The sequence below is a fragment of the Nycticebus coucang genome, chromosome 16, assembly GCF_027406575.1.
Source record: "Nycticebus coucang isolate mNycCou1 chromosome 16, mNycCou1.pri, whole genome shotgun sequence".
Lineage (NCBI taxonomy): Eukaryota > Metazoa > Chordata > Mammalia > Primates > Lorisidae > Nycticebus > Nycticebus coucang.
The window spans coordinates 80,824,607-80,838,862 of NC_069795.1; the positions used below are offsets into that span (position 1 = coordinate 80,824,607).

General features: G+C 43.6%; 1 protein-coding gene across 2 annotated transcripts in view; it reads left to right on the forward strand.

Moving 5' to 3' along the window:
* MB21D2 (Mab-21 domain containing 2) overlaps nt 1–14,256 on the forward strand; it is a 134,830-nt gene that overhangs the window by 89,844 nt on the left and 30,730 nt on the right. The gene's annotated exons all lie outside the window — the stretch shown is intronic.

Genomic DNA, 14,256 nt, shown 5'->3' on the forward strand with positions numbered 1-14,256 from the left:
GGATCGCTAGCCCCGTTCATCCTGCATATCTGCTACTTCTCATCCTCCGACCCACGTCACCCCATTTCAATTAGTATAACTACAAATTGGGATAAATTCTCCAAAGGAACAAACTGGATTATAGGGAAAACAGGAGCAGATTATGAAGGACTTTGTTCTCGGCTGGAAGATTTCTCTGGGGACCTGATTTTTGGCAGAGAGATGAAGGATCTGGGAAAGTGAGAGAAGTAATGTGGCAGAGGCCGGTGGTCCCAGTGGAGTGGCGTAAAGTTAAAGCAATGGATTGGGATGAGATAATTTGCATGCGTGTCTGTCATTTTTCTTTTTTCAGTGTAACTTTGGGAAAAATTATTTCACTTCCTCGAGCCTCATGTCCTTGTTTATATTGTGACTGAATATAAACCTCAGAGTCACTGAACTAGATTCATTCATTCAGTGACCTCAGAGTCACTGAACTAGAGGTGACCTCAGAGTCACTGAACTAGATTCATTCATTCACACAAAAAGCCTGACCACTTACCATGTACCAGGCAATGTGATTAGTCCTACAATTCAAAGATGCATTAACTGGGATCACTGACCTCGGGAAGCTTGGATCAGGCGCACAGACAAATGTATGAAGCAACCAATTGTGCCCTGTTGGGTCCTGGGGAATACAGATGAGGATGGGAGGAGAGGAGATGTTTGGAAGACTCCATGGAGAATAACATACTTTTTTTTAACTAGACGAAGAAGAGGATGAAGTTAGCCTGGGCAGCCAGATGAGTATGAAAAAATTTATAGAGATTGAAAATGTTCATTGTGACAACAGTGGGTAATGCTACTGCTCAATCTCAAGTGTGGACAACTAGGTCCTTTTGAGGCTCTGCATGTACCCAGATCTCCAGGGCAGATGGGAAGGGAGATTACAGACATCCTTGCCCACATCTCCTGGTTCTGTAAGGCTGGGGCAATGTAGAAACTTTCTATGCTCTTGCTTGGTTGCCTACCTGTCAGAAAATGCCCTTTTCATAGCAGGGTTCTAGTGACTTAATTATTGGTTATGGGATATTTTAGAAGTTCAGGTCAAGGATGAATTTCTGGTACAAAACTCAAGGCACATAAGTCACATGTGTAAAAGTGAAGTGGAAGTTTTTTTGGTTTGGTTTTGTTTTTGCAGAGAAAGATTTCCAAGGCCTGAATGTGCCTCTGTGGTTGGGTCAGATGGCCAGAAATTATTGTGTACACCAGAGAGAGGAAAGGGGAGTCTTTGGAGGAGCCGTTCTAAAAGGACTTTTTGTTTATTCTCTTAGACTCCTTGGTGTGAATGGGTCATAGTTCCCTTCCCAGGGATAGGGTTAGCATTTTTGTGGTATTTTAAAAGCTACCTGAAGGACTGGCAGGAACAGAGACAACCCAAACTACTTGAGAAAGAGTTGTTGGAAATTAGGTTGCAGTTGTTCCGTCTAATTCTGCTTAGAAACAGAGGACACAAACTAACATTCTTGATTTAAAAATTTGTTCCCTGCCTATTTCCAAAAAGTCGTAGGGGAATATACTTGCTTATAACATGGCCATTCAAATACAGGGCAAAGCCAAAACCTCACAAGGTTGGTGCAATGGCATATGTTTTATTTGACCTGGGTAGATGGCTGTTGTTATTGTTATTATTGATTGGGGGCATGGAGATTCTTGGCACGCTAAGCAAAAAAGGAAAATATGATTGCCTAGCAACTTTTATTGAACTATAAAAATAGACAGGTCAACCTGTTGGGAGATATATGTTTTCTTTGATGCACTTATAATGCAGATTTTTGTATTATAAACATTGAATAGGGTAATTTACCACAACTTCAATAAGTTTTCCTCATGGCAAACTTTCCTTAGTAAGGCAGGGTTTTTTTTTTTTTTTTTTTTGCATGAAGACATTTTTATATGAGAACATAACTAAGGCAATTCAGGTTTGTAATTTTCTATTACGATTTGATGCAAGGAAAAATATCAGTGAGTGGGTGGATATTATCTTGTTTAGATCAGTGTTTTAAAACTTGAATGTTCATAAGAACTGCCTGGGGCCCTTGTTAAAATGCAGATGCCAGTCCCCACCACTAACCAGTTCTACCTGATGAAATCCTCTAGGCAAGGGGCCTGGTTATGTATTTAACAAATACACCGAGTAATTTCTTATGCTCAAACAAGTTTAGGGAACACTGCCATAGATGGTTTTCTAGACTATTTTTTCCTCTCAGCTGGGCTTTGTAGCAGTCATTTTGAGCATAAATTGTGATAGGAGCCCGAGGCAACAGCACGGAAAGTGAGGTGTTGGAGCCCAGCAGAGCCAGTTTAATTAGCTGGTTTGGACACCGGAATGTCACTTTCCTGTCTCCAGCTGTGTGTTTCTGGATGCTGCCCAGAAGTTCCTTCCAGGTGTCTTTTCATCTGTTATTCCATTGATCCTTATAACATCTCTATGTAGTGGGTTGAACAAGTATAATAATTATTTTCATTGATTTTAAGATGCACCCCCTCCCATAGTTTTATATCACTAACATTACCATGCACCTGAGAACTCATGGTGTCTGAACTGGAACTATTTTTTGTTTGTTTTAGTATTACATAAAAAAAAAATGGTGCATCTTATATTCCAAAGTATCAAAGATTTGATGAACTGTGGTTGCCTTTTTTGTAGTTGAGTCATCGGGGACACTGTAACGGTGCTGCGAGTGTGTGTGGATATCACTACTACTACAGGGAACCCAGTCTTAGATTCATCTCTCTGCTCTTGGACTAGTTATCCTGAGTAACCAACTATCCCCAAACTTACTGGCTTAAAACAGCATTGAACATGTATTACCTCATGGAGTTTCTTGAAGTCAGGCATGAGGGCATTGCATAGATGGGGGATTCTGAGTGAGGGTCTCTCATGAGCTCAGCTGGGGCTGGAAGTTGCCCTTGCAGGCCGGTTCGCTTACAGGGCTGGGAGGCCTCAGCTCATCCCCATGGGGGCTTCTTAGAGGTTCCCTTAGAGTGATGCACCCTGGTGATTATCTGCCTTCCACCAGAGCACCTGATCCAACAGACCAAGGCAAGAAAGAAGTTACGATGTCTTTTATAACTTGGCTTCAAAATCTCATACTGTCCTTTCTATACATTGGCTTTGCCACACAGACTCACCTGATTCCATGCGGGAGGGGATGGGAAAGATATCAGGGCAGGAGTGGGGGCGCTGGCTGTTCCCTTCAGAACACACTGCCTTTCCAGCATTGTTTTGTCCTGAGCAGCTTGGTCATCTCATACCCTTAGGCCAGTTCTTAAATGGAATGAATGAAAATCCCTTGCGATTTATGACCCTTTCTAGCATTTGAAATTTGAATATGCTTACAGATCTCCTGGATCTCCAGTTAAAATGCAGATTCTGATTCGTTAGGTCTTGAATACAGCTCCCGGGTGACGCCTCTGCTCCTGGTCCTTGAGCGACACTTTGAGTAGCAAAATGAACAGTCAGGCAGGCTTCCAGTAGCGCGGGCGCTCTCTCTCTCTCTCTCCCTCCCTCAACCCCCCTCTTCAGGGCTGCATTGAAACTCTAACTCCTTTCTCCTTCTCAAGGTGTCTTGCTCCCTCCTTCTATTTGGCTGAGACAAAGGGTTTGGGAAGAAGGAACTAGGAAAAGAGAAGCAGCCTGCTTCATGCAGTGGTTAACAGAAAGGGTGATATGAAAGCAGATAAGAGCTGTGTGTTACTGTTTGGCAGTTTGCTGCAGCTGTGAGCCACTTCACAGTGAAGGTCAGGTTCAGACAGCCACAGCTGGGTACTCAGCTGGGTGAGGTAATTAGCTTGGGGGGGGGGGGCGCGAATGGAACCCAAACAGTGCTTAAAACAAAAAGTGCTAATGGATTATTCAAAGCTCAGATGTCCATCAGTGGAGGCTCTTCCTCCTCCTTTATCACTCCCGTCCTCTCTCCCTCTTCTGAAAACACACTCACACACACACACCCTGGAAGCATTACACTCAGAGTGTATTTCCCTGATTAAAATGAAGAATGTTCCAGCAGCATGCAGGGCACTGATTTTTGTCAAAGTAATAACAGTCATTATTTGAGGCTACCTGTGAAGTATCACCCAGTCCTTCCATGACTGGTGGGAATGTAAAATGACACAGTCGCTTGGAAAATAATGTGACACTTTATAAGAAAGGCACTACACACTCACCCTTAACACAGCACAACTATTGCACTCCTAGGGATTTACCTGAGAGAAAAGGAGCTTACGTGTCTATATAAAGACCTGTACACAGATGTTGACATCAGTTTTTTTCATAGTAGCAAAAAACTAGAAACTGGCAAATAGATAAACTGTGTCACATCTATGCATAGGACTCTACTCAGCAATAAGAATAAGCAAGCTATTGGGGGAATTGAAAAGCATCATGTGGAGTGAAAGAAGCCAGCCATAAGAGGCCCGTTACAGTGTCACTTCGTGTGTTAATTGATGTGTCACTCAGGAAACAGCAGAACTATAGGGATAAATCAAAACCCTTGGGAAGGGTGCTGACTTCCAAGGGGAATGAGGAAACTTTGGGGGGAACTTCCAAGGGGAATGAGGAAACTTTCACTTCTATGACTGAATTGTGGTGGTGGTTACACAACTTTATACCTTTATCAGACTCATCCAACTGCACTTCCAAAGGGGCTGACTTTTATTGCACATAAATTATACTCCAATAAATGTGGCTTTTAGAAACATACCAACCTATCCAAATGTACCATTTTCCAAATGAGGAAACAGGCCCCAAGTGAGGAGGTGACTTGCTGTAGCAGTTGAGAGTTAAGAACGCAGGCTTCTCGGCCCCAGTCCTGACGGAGCAGCAAGGGGACCCTGTGCCTCCTGTCCCCTGCCGAGGACATTCCAGGCGGGTGTTGTCTTCTCAGTGCTGTGGTGTGTGTGGCTTTTTATTATTATTATTATTAAATCATAGCTGTGTACATTAATGCAATCACGGGGCACCATACACTGGTTTTATACACAGTTTGACACATTTTCATCACACTGGTTGACAAAGCCTTCCTGGCATTTTCTTAGTTATTGTGTTAAGACAATTGTATTCTACATTTACTAAGTTTCATATGTACCCTTGTAAGATGCACCGCAGGTGTAATCCCACCAATCACCCTCCCTCCGCCCATCCCCCTCCCCTCCCTCTCCCCCTTTCCCATATTCTTAGGTTATAACTGGGTTATAGCTTTCACACGAGAGCCATAAATCAGTTTCATAGCAGGGCTGAGTACATTGGATACTTTTTCTTCCATTCTCGAGATACTTTACTAAGAAGAATATGTTCCAGCTCCATCCATGTAAACATGAAAGAGGTAAAGTCTCCATCTTTCTTTAAGGCTGCATAATATTCCATGGTGTGTGGCTTTTTAAAACCCACAATCTTCAGTGTTGACCTGTGTTTTGGCTAACGGTGTCCTAATGAGAAAGTAGAGCAAATTCGCACTCAGTCAGAATCTAAAGAACATAGAGCCTAAGAGGAACCTCTCTGTACATATACTCTGTTCTACTCTTACGAGAGATAGGAAAAAAGCAAAACTCTCATTGATTTATCCAGAAGAGTGCCTTGTAAGGCACAGCCACCAAGTCAGCCTGGAAGGGACTGAATATCCTAGAGATAGACAACCAACATCTTGTTGCAGAAAGTAGGTAGGATTTGGAGTGAGGTAGACCTGGTTTCAGTTGGAGAATCTCACGTAACTTCCTGCCCTTGAGTAGCCACTTAAGTTGCCTATCTGTGAAATAGAGGCCATCATTCTTGACTCCCAGGGCTTTCTGTGAGATTTAAATGAGAAACGAGAAAGAGAGGACCTGGCCCAGTTTGATAGACTTCTTCAGTGATGAGCACTGGGCCGTGTGCTCTACGTATTTTATCTTAAACCAGGGATCCTCAAACTGTAGCCCGCGGGCCACATGAAGCGGTGTGAATTGTATTTGTTCCCGTCCCATTTTGTTTTTTACTTCAAAATAAGATATGTGCATTGTGCATAGGAATTTGTTCATAGTTTTTTTTTTTTTTTAACTATAGTGCAGCCCTCCAAGTGTCTGAGGGACAGTGAATTGGCCCCCTGTTTAAAAAGTTTGAGGATGCCTGTCTTAAACCTTAACGCCCAGTTAGCAATCTGCCAGCGATTTATACCACCAGGCCAGAATCAGTGGGCTATGCATAGATTTCAACAAATGATCATCGATCTAACCAAGTACGATAATTGATTGGGGTGGATGGAAAGGAGTGGAATTTTGTTTCTTAATTTGAAAGGAAGCCTCCTTTAATTTTTTGCTTTTTAAGAAAGGAAAGGAAAACAGTTGAGGCCAAAATTGGGGCCCTGAGTGAGTGCCAGATGGGAGTTGAAAGGAAGCCGCCCTCCTCTGCCTTCTCTTTGTCTGGAAAAAAAAATATGCCACCAACCAAAAGATATTGTTCTATTTAGGGCTAGCTAAAACCAGAGCGTCAGAGAGCCAGTCCACCAGCACCTCAGCATGGTGACTGTGTCTGAGGACAGTCTCGATAACCTCAAACTCTTCTGCTTTCCTAGGCCAGTTTAACACTAACTGAAACAGGGGTCAACTAGGCTTAGGGCTGACTTTTATTTTTTCTCTTTCACAATCACAATAATTTGCACGTATGTTTTCCTTTTTTTATTTCTTTCTTTCAAGACAGAGCCTCAAGCTGTCTCCCTGGGTAGAGTGCTGTATCATCACAGCTCACAGCAACCTCCAACTCTTGGCCTCAAGCGATTCTCCTGCCTCCGCCTCCCAAGTAGCTGAGACTACAGGCGCCTGCCACAATGCCCAGCTATTTTTGGTTGCAGCCATCATTGTTTGGCAGGCCCAGGCTGGATTTGAACCTGCCAGCTCAGGTGTATGTGGCTGGCGCCTTAGCTGCTTAAGCCACAGGTGCCGAGCCTGCAAGTATGTTTTCTTTCTTTCTTTTTTTTTTTATTAAATCATAGCTGTGTACATCAACATGATCATGGGGCACCATACACTTGGTTCATAGAATATTTGACACATTTTCATCTCATTAGTTGACATAGCCCTCCTGGCATTTTCTTAGTTACTTTGCCAAGACATTTACTTTCCACATTTGCCAAGCCTCACATGTACCCTTGTAAGATGCACCACAGGTGTGATCCTTTCAATCCCCCTCCCTCTACCCACCTCTCCCCTCCCTCCCCACGCTTTCCCCCATCCCCCTGTTCTTAGGTTGTAACTTGGTTATAGCTTTCATGTGAAGGTCCTAAGTTAGTTTCATAGTAGGGGTGAATACATTGGATATTTTTTCTTCCATTCTTGAGAAACTTTACCGAGAAGAATATGTTCCAGCTCCATCCATGTAAACATGAAAGAGGTAAAGTCTCCATCTTTCTTCAAGGCTGCATAGTATTCCATGGTGTACATATACCACAATTTGTTAATCCATTTGTGGATCGATGGGCACTTGGGTTTTTTCCATGACTTAGCAATTATGAATAGGGCTGCAATAAAGATTCTGGTACAAATATCTTTGTTATGATGTGGTTTTTGGTCTTCTGGGTATATGCCCAGAAGAGGAATTACAGGATTGAATGGCAGATCTATTTTTAGATCTCTAAGTGTTCTCCATGTATCTTTCCAAAAGGAATGTACTAGTTTGCATTCCCACCAGCAGTGCAAAAGTGTTCCCTTTTCGCCACATCCACGCCAACATCTCTGGTCTTGAGATTTTGTGATATAGGCTAGTCTCACTGGAGTTAGATGATATCTCAAAGTAGTTTTGATTTGCGTTTCTCTGATGATTAAAGATGATGAGCATTTTTTCATATGTCTGAAGGCCGCTCGCCTGTCTTCTTCGGAGAAGTTTCTTTTCAAGTCTCTTGCCCAGCCTGTGATGGTATCCCTTGTTCTTTTCTTGCTAATACGTTTGAGTTCTCTGTGGATTCTGGTTATTAAACCTTTGTCAGAGACATAACCAGCAAATATCTTCTCCCATACTGTGGGCTGTTTGCTTGCTTTACTTACTGTGTTCTTGGCTGTGCAGAAGCTTTTTAGTTTGATCAAGTCCCAAAAGTGTATTTTTGAAGCTGCTTCAATCGCCCGGGGTCCTCCTCATAAAAAACTCACCCAACCCAATTTCTTCAAGGGTTTTCCCTGCACTCTCTTCTAGTATTTTTATAGTTTCATGTCTTAAGTTTAGGTCTTTAATCCAGTAAGAGTCTATCTTGGTTAGTGGTGAAAGGTGTGGATCCAGTTTCAGTCTTCTATAGGTTGCCAGCCAGTTCACCCAGCACCATTTGTTAAATAGGGAATCTTTTCCCCACTGGATGCTTTTAATTGGCTTGTCAAAGATTAAATAACGGTAAGTAGCTGGGTTCATCACTTGGTTCTCTATTCTGTTCCAGACATCTACTTCTCTGTTTTTGTGCCAATACCATGCTGTTTTGATCACTATCGATTTGTAATATAGTCTGAGGTCTGGTAGCGTAATTCCTCCTGCTTTGTTTTTATTTTTGAGTAATGTCTTGGCTATTCAAGGTTTTTTCTGATTCCATATAAAACGAAGTATTGTTTTTTCAGGATCTTTAAAGTATGACAGTGGAACTTCAATAGGGATTGCATTGAAGTTATATATTGCTTTGGGTAGTATGGACATTTTAATAATGTTGATTCTTCCCAGCCATGAGCATGGTATGTTTTTCCATTTATTAACATTCTTGGCTATCTCTTTTCTTAGAGTTTCATAGTTCTGTTTATATAGATCTTTCACATCCTTTGTTAAATAAACTCCCAAATATTTCATCTTCTTTGCCATTACTGTGAATGGGATAGAGTCCTTAATTGTTTTTTCAGCTTGACTGTTGTTGGTATATATAAAGGCTACTGATTTATGAATGTTGATTTTGTAACCTGAGACATTGCTGTATTCCTTGATCACTTCTAAGAGTTTTGTAGTAGAGTCCCTAGTGTTTTCCAGATATACAATCATATCATCTGCGAAGAGCGAAAGTTTGATCTCTTCTGACCCTATGTGGATGCCCTTGATCGCCTTTTCTTCCCTAATTGCGGTGCCTAAAACTTCCATTACAATGCTAAAAAGCAATGGAGACAATGGGCAGCCTTGTCTGGTTCCTGATCTAAGTGGAAATGATTCCAATTTAACTCTGTTCAATATGATATTGGCTGTCGGTTTGCTGTAGATGGCCTCTATCAGTTTAAGAATGTCCCTTCTATACCGATTTTCTTAAGTGTTCTGATCATGAAAGGATGTTGGATGTTATCAAAAGCTTTTTCTGCATCTATTGAGAGAATCATATGATCTTTGTTTTTTACTTTGTTTACGTGCTGAATTACATTTATAGATTTACTTATATTGAACCAGCCTTGAGACCCTGGGATAAAGCCAACTTGATCATGATGTATGATTTGTTTGATACGTTGCTGGATTCTGTTTGTTAGGATCTTGTTGAATATTTTTGCATCTATATTCATTAGTGATATTGGTCTATAATTTTCTTTTCTTGTTGGGTCTTTTCCTGGTTTGGGGATCAGGGTGATGTTTGCTTCATGGAACGTGATGGGGAGTCTTCCTTCTTTTTCTACCTTTTGGAACAGTTTGAGTAATATAGGTACTAATTCCTCTTTAAAGGTTTGGTAGAATTCTGATGTGAAAACATCTGGTCCCGGACTTTTCTTTTTGGGGAGGTTTTGTATGGTTGATGTTATTTCCAAACTTGAAATGGGCCTGTTCAACATTTCCACTTGATTCTGGTTAATCTTGGAAGGTGACGAGCTTCCAAGTATCTGTCCATTTCCTTCAGATTTTCATATTTCTGAGAGTAAAGTTTCTTGTAATATTCATTAAGGATTTTTTGGATTTCTGAGGAGTCTGTTGTTATTTCGTCTTTGTTATTTCTGATTGATGAGATTAGAGATTTTACTCTTTTTTCCTGATTAGGTTGGCCAACGGTGTATCTATTTTGTTGACCTTTTCAATAAACCAGCTTTTTGATTTATTGATCTGTTGTATTGTTCTTTTGTTTTCAATTTCATTTAGTTCTGCTCTGATTTTGGTTATTTCTTTTCTTCTACTGGGTTTGGGGTTGTAATGTTCTTCCTTTTCCAGTTGCTTGAGATGTCCCATTAAGTTGCTAACTTCCTCTCTTTCCGTTCTCCTGAGGAAGGCTTGCAGCGCTATAAATTTCCCTCTTAGAATTGCCTTTGTGGTGTCCCAGAGGTTCTGATAGTTCGTGTCTTCATTGTTGTTTTGTTCCAAAAATTTGGCAGTTTCCTTCTTGATCTCATCTCTGATCCAGCTGTCGTTCAGTATGAGTTTATTTAACTTTCATGTTTTTGTATGAGTATGTAGATTCCTGTTGTTACTCAGCTCAAGTTTTATTCCATGATGGTCCGAGAAGATGCATGGAAGAACTTCTATTCCTTTAAATTTACTGAGGTTAGATTTGTGACCTAAGATGTGATCGATTTTGGAGTAAGTTCCATGGGCTGATGAGAAGTATGTGTATTCAGTTTTGTTAGGATGAAATGTTCTGTAGATGTCTGCTAGATCTAAATGCTGGATGGTTAGATTTAAATCTAAAATTTCTTTACTCAGCTTTTTGTTCGAGGATCGATCCCTCACTGCCAAAGGAGTGTTAAAATCTCCGACTATTACGGAGCTGGAGGAAATCAAGTTGCTCATGTCTGTTAGAGTTTCTCTTATGAATTGAGGTGCATTCTGATTGGGTGCATAGATATTAATAATTGAAATCTCATCATATTGAGTATTACCCTTAACAAATATGAAGTGACCATTCTTGTCCTTCCTTACTTTTGTTGGTTTAAAGCCTATTGTGTCTGCAAATAAAATTGCAACACCTGCTTTCTTCTGGTTACCATTTGCCTGAAATATGGATGACCATGTTTTCACCCTGAGTCTGTATTTGTCTTTTAAGTTAAGATGTGACTCTTGTAAGCAACAGATATCTGGTCTGAGTTTGTGTATGCAGTCAGCTAACCTATGTCTCTTTAGAGGACAGTTTAAGCCATTCACATTAATGGAGATTATTGATAAGTTTGGTGAAATTTTGGGTATCGAGTTTTTCAAAAGTCCAGTGGATAATTTTAATCTTTTCACCATTGTTGAAGTTGGAATTTGATCAGAAGTTTCTGAGTGAGTTTACGTTTGTAGTAGAGTATTGGGTTGGTCATTATGGAGGATAGGTCTGAGAATATCCTGAAGAGCTGGTTTGGTTGTGGCAAATTTTTTCAACATATGAATGTCGTTAAAGTATTTAATTTCTCCATCATAGATGAAACTCAGTTTATCTGGGTACAAGATCCGGGGTTGAAAGTTATTTTGCTTTAGGAGATTAAAAGTCGATGACCACCCTCTTCTGGCTTGAAAAGTTTCAGCAGAGAGATCTGCAGTCATTCTAATGTTCTTACCTTTGTAGGTAATGGCTTTCTTTCTCTTGATAACCTTGAGAATTTTCTCCTTCATGTTGACTTTAGTGAAGCTAATTATGATATGTCTGGGGGATGACTTATTGGGGTTGAATCGTGCTGGTGTTCTGAAACTGTCTGCTATCTTAATTTCAGAATCTCTAGGCATGTCTGGAAAATTCTCTTTCATAATTTCATGCAGAAGGGCCTCTGTGCCCATCGATGCCACTTCATCGTTTTCTGGAACTCCTATTATTCGTATATTTGCCTTCTTCGAATTATCCCAGAGCTCTCTAAGAGAATGATCAATTTTTGCTCTCCATTTCTCTTCCTGTTTTAGAGTTTGGGAGCGTTCGAGGGCTTTATCTTCAATGTCAGAAATCCTTTCTTCTGCTTGGTCCATTCTGTTGCTGAGGGATTCTAGTGTATTTTTCATATCTTTAAGGGTTGCAAATTCTTGCTTCAGTGTGTCTCAGTCTTTGGTGGTTTTGTCTTTAAATTCGTTAAATTCTTGAGACAACTTTTGAATTTCTCCTGGGATTCCTAATTCCATTTTATCAATCTTGTATGCAATCCAAATTCTGAATTCGATTTCTTACATGTCTGCCAGTTGTTTATGAATGGGATCTTCAATTACATCCGCCATTTCTTTCCTTGGGGTGGGGGGTTGATCTATTCTGGTTATTAATGTTACCAGAGATTTTCCGTTGATTCTGCCCCATGGTTGTTTTACTCCCTTTGATTTTTCCCTTAGGGTTTTGTTGAGGGCCCGTTCAGTGTTGTAGCCTGAGATACTGGGGCCTTGTCTGGTGTGGTGGGGCTGAGTGGTTCTGACTTGTTGTCAGCTGGCTTCTGTTTGACCCCAGTGAAGCACTTACTCTGGGTTGAAGTCTCAGTTCTCTGAGTTGGCCCTATCCTGGATGTTTCCGGGGTCTGTGAGTCACCCCAGGCAAATCCTATACTCAGGGGTGGCCTCCTCTGGTTGCCCAGGGAGGCAGGGGGTATGGCTTCAGCCGCCTCAGGGAACTGCCGCTCTGATGTGGGTCTCCCCCAGCCTCACTCCTGTGTCCCAGAGTCAGGACCGACCAGCCGCAGTTCGGGCACTGTCCACGCCCCGACAAATCCCTCAAGAATCTGGGCTCCCGGGGGACAGGCCTCTAGATCCCAGAGTGAGGGTGGGGTGGGGCGCTGGGAGCTCAGAGCCGCCGGCAGGAAGCTCACTCAATTCCCCCAATCTTTGGCTGCACCGTACTGCCACAGCCCAAGCCTCCAGGCTTCAGAGTGAGGGCGGGATGGGTGGAGTGGCTGGAGCCCAGGACCGCCGGGCAGTGAACAGACTCAGCTCCACCGAGTTCCCTGCCCGGCCACACACAGGCACTCAGGTCTCCGGAGCACAGAGTGAGGGCGGGGGGAGGGGAGCGCCTGGAGCCCAGAGCCAGCAAGGGCTCCGAGCCACAGGGAGCCCAGTCGGCAGCGAGCAAATTCAGTTCCTCCCGGTCTCTCTCCCAGTTGTACCGCCGCAGCTCAAGCCTTCAGGCTTCAGAGTGGGGTCCAGGTGAGGGGAGTGGCTGTAGCCCAGAGCCGCCAGGCAGTGAACAGACTCTGCTCCACCCAGTTACCTACCTGGCCACACGGCAGGCGCTCAGGTCTCCGGACCACAGAGCGAGGGCTGGGGGAGCGCCGGGAGCCCAGAGCCAGGAAGGGCTCAGAGCTGCAGGGAGCCCAGTCGGCAGTGAGCAAATTCCTCCCAGTCTCTCACCCGGTTGTACCGCCGCACCTCAAGCCTTCAGGCTTCAGAGTGGGGGTGGGGTGGGGGGAGTGGCTGGAGCCCAGAACCGCCGGGCAGCAAAAAACAGATTCAGCTCCACCCAGCTCCCTGCCCAGTCACATGGCAGGCGCTCAGGTCTCCGGACCACAGAGCGAGGGTGGGGGGAGCGCCAGGAGCTCAGAGCAGCAGGGAGCTCGGAGCAGCTGGTAGCAAGGTCACACAGTTTGACTCAGCTATATGCCTGGTTGTATTGTTGCCCAAGGAGGGCTGCTGCACCTCCCCTCGGGGAAGCGCCACCCTGGTGAGGGTCTCCCTCCGCTGACTGTCCTCACCTCTCTCCCGTGCCCCAGAATCAGCGCTGACCAGCCGCAGCTCGGGGACTGTCCTCTCCCCTTTAGGAGTCACCCAAGAATCCGAACTCCTGGGGGACAGGCTTTCAGACCTCAGAGAGAGTGGAGGGAAGTGCTGGAAGCTCAGAGTTGCCGGCAAAGGATATTTACAGATTTATACAGTTTTGTTTTTTTTTTTTTTTTTGTAGAGACAGAGTTTCACTTTGTCGCCCTCGGTAGAGTGCCGTGGCGTCACACAGCTCACAGCAACCTCCAACTCCTGGGCTTAGGCGATTCTCCTGCCTCAGCCTCCCGAGGAGCTGGGACTACAGGCACCCGCCACAACGCCTGGCTATTTTTTTGTTGCAGTTTGGCTGGGGCTGGGCTTGAACCCGCCACCCTCGGTATATGGGGCCGGCGCCCTGCTCACTGAGCCACAGGCCCGCCCCAGATTTATACAGTTTTATGCCTGGCAGGAGAACGCCTAGGCATCCTAGTAAGGGAGGTAGGTCCAGTTTGTAGAAGGTCTCTCCCGTGAAGTGTAGTGGGAGGGCCTTTGATTTCTGCCCTTTTGTTTGTGGGGTCCTTAAGCCGATCAGATGGGGGATGGGGGGACTCCCGTCCGCTTGGTGATGGGTTTTGTACTTTTTGTTTGCTTCCTTGTGGTCGCAGCGCTCCTCAGTGGGGTTGATGTGCGTTCTTCAACTT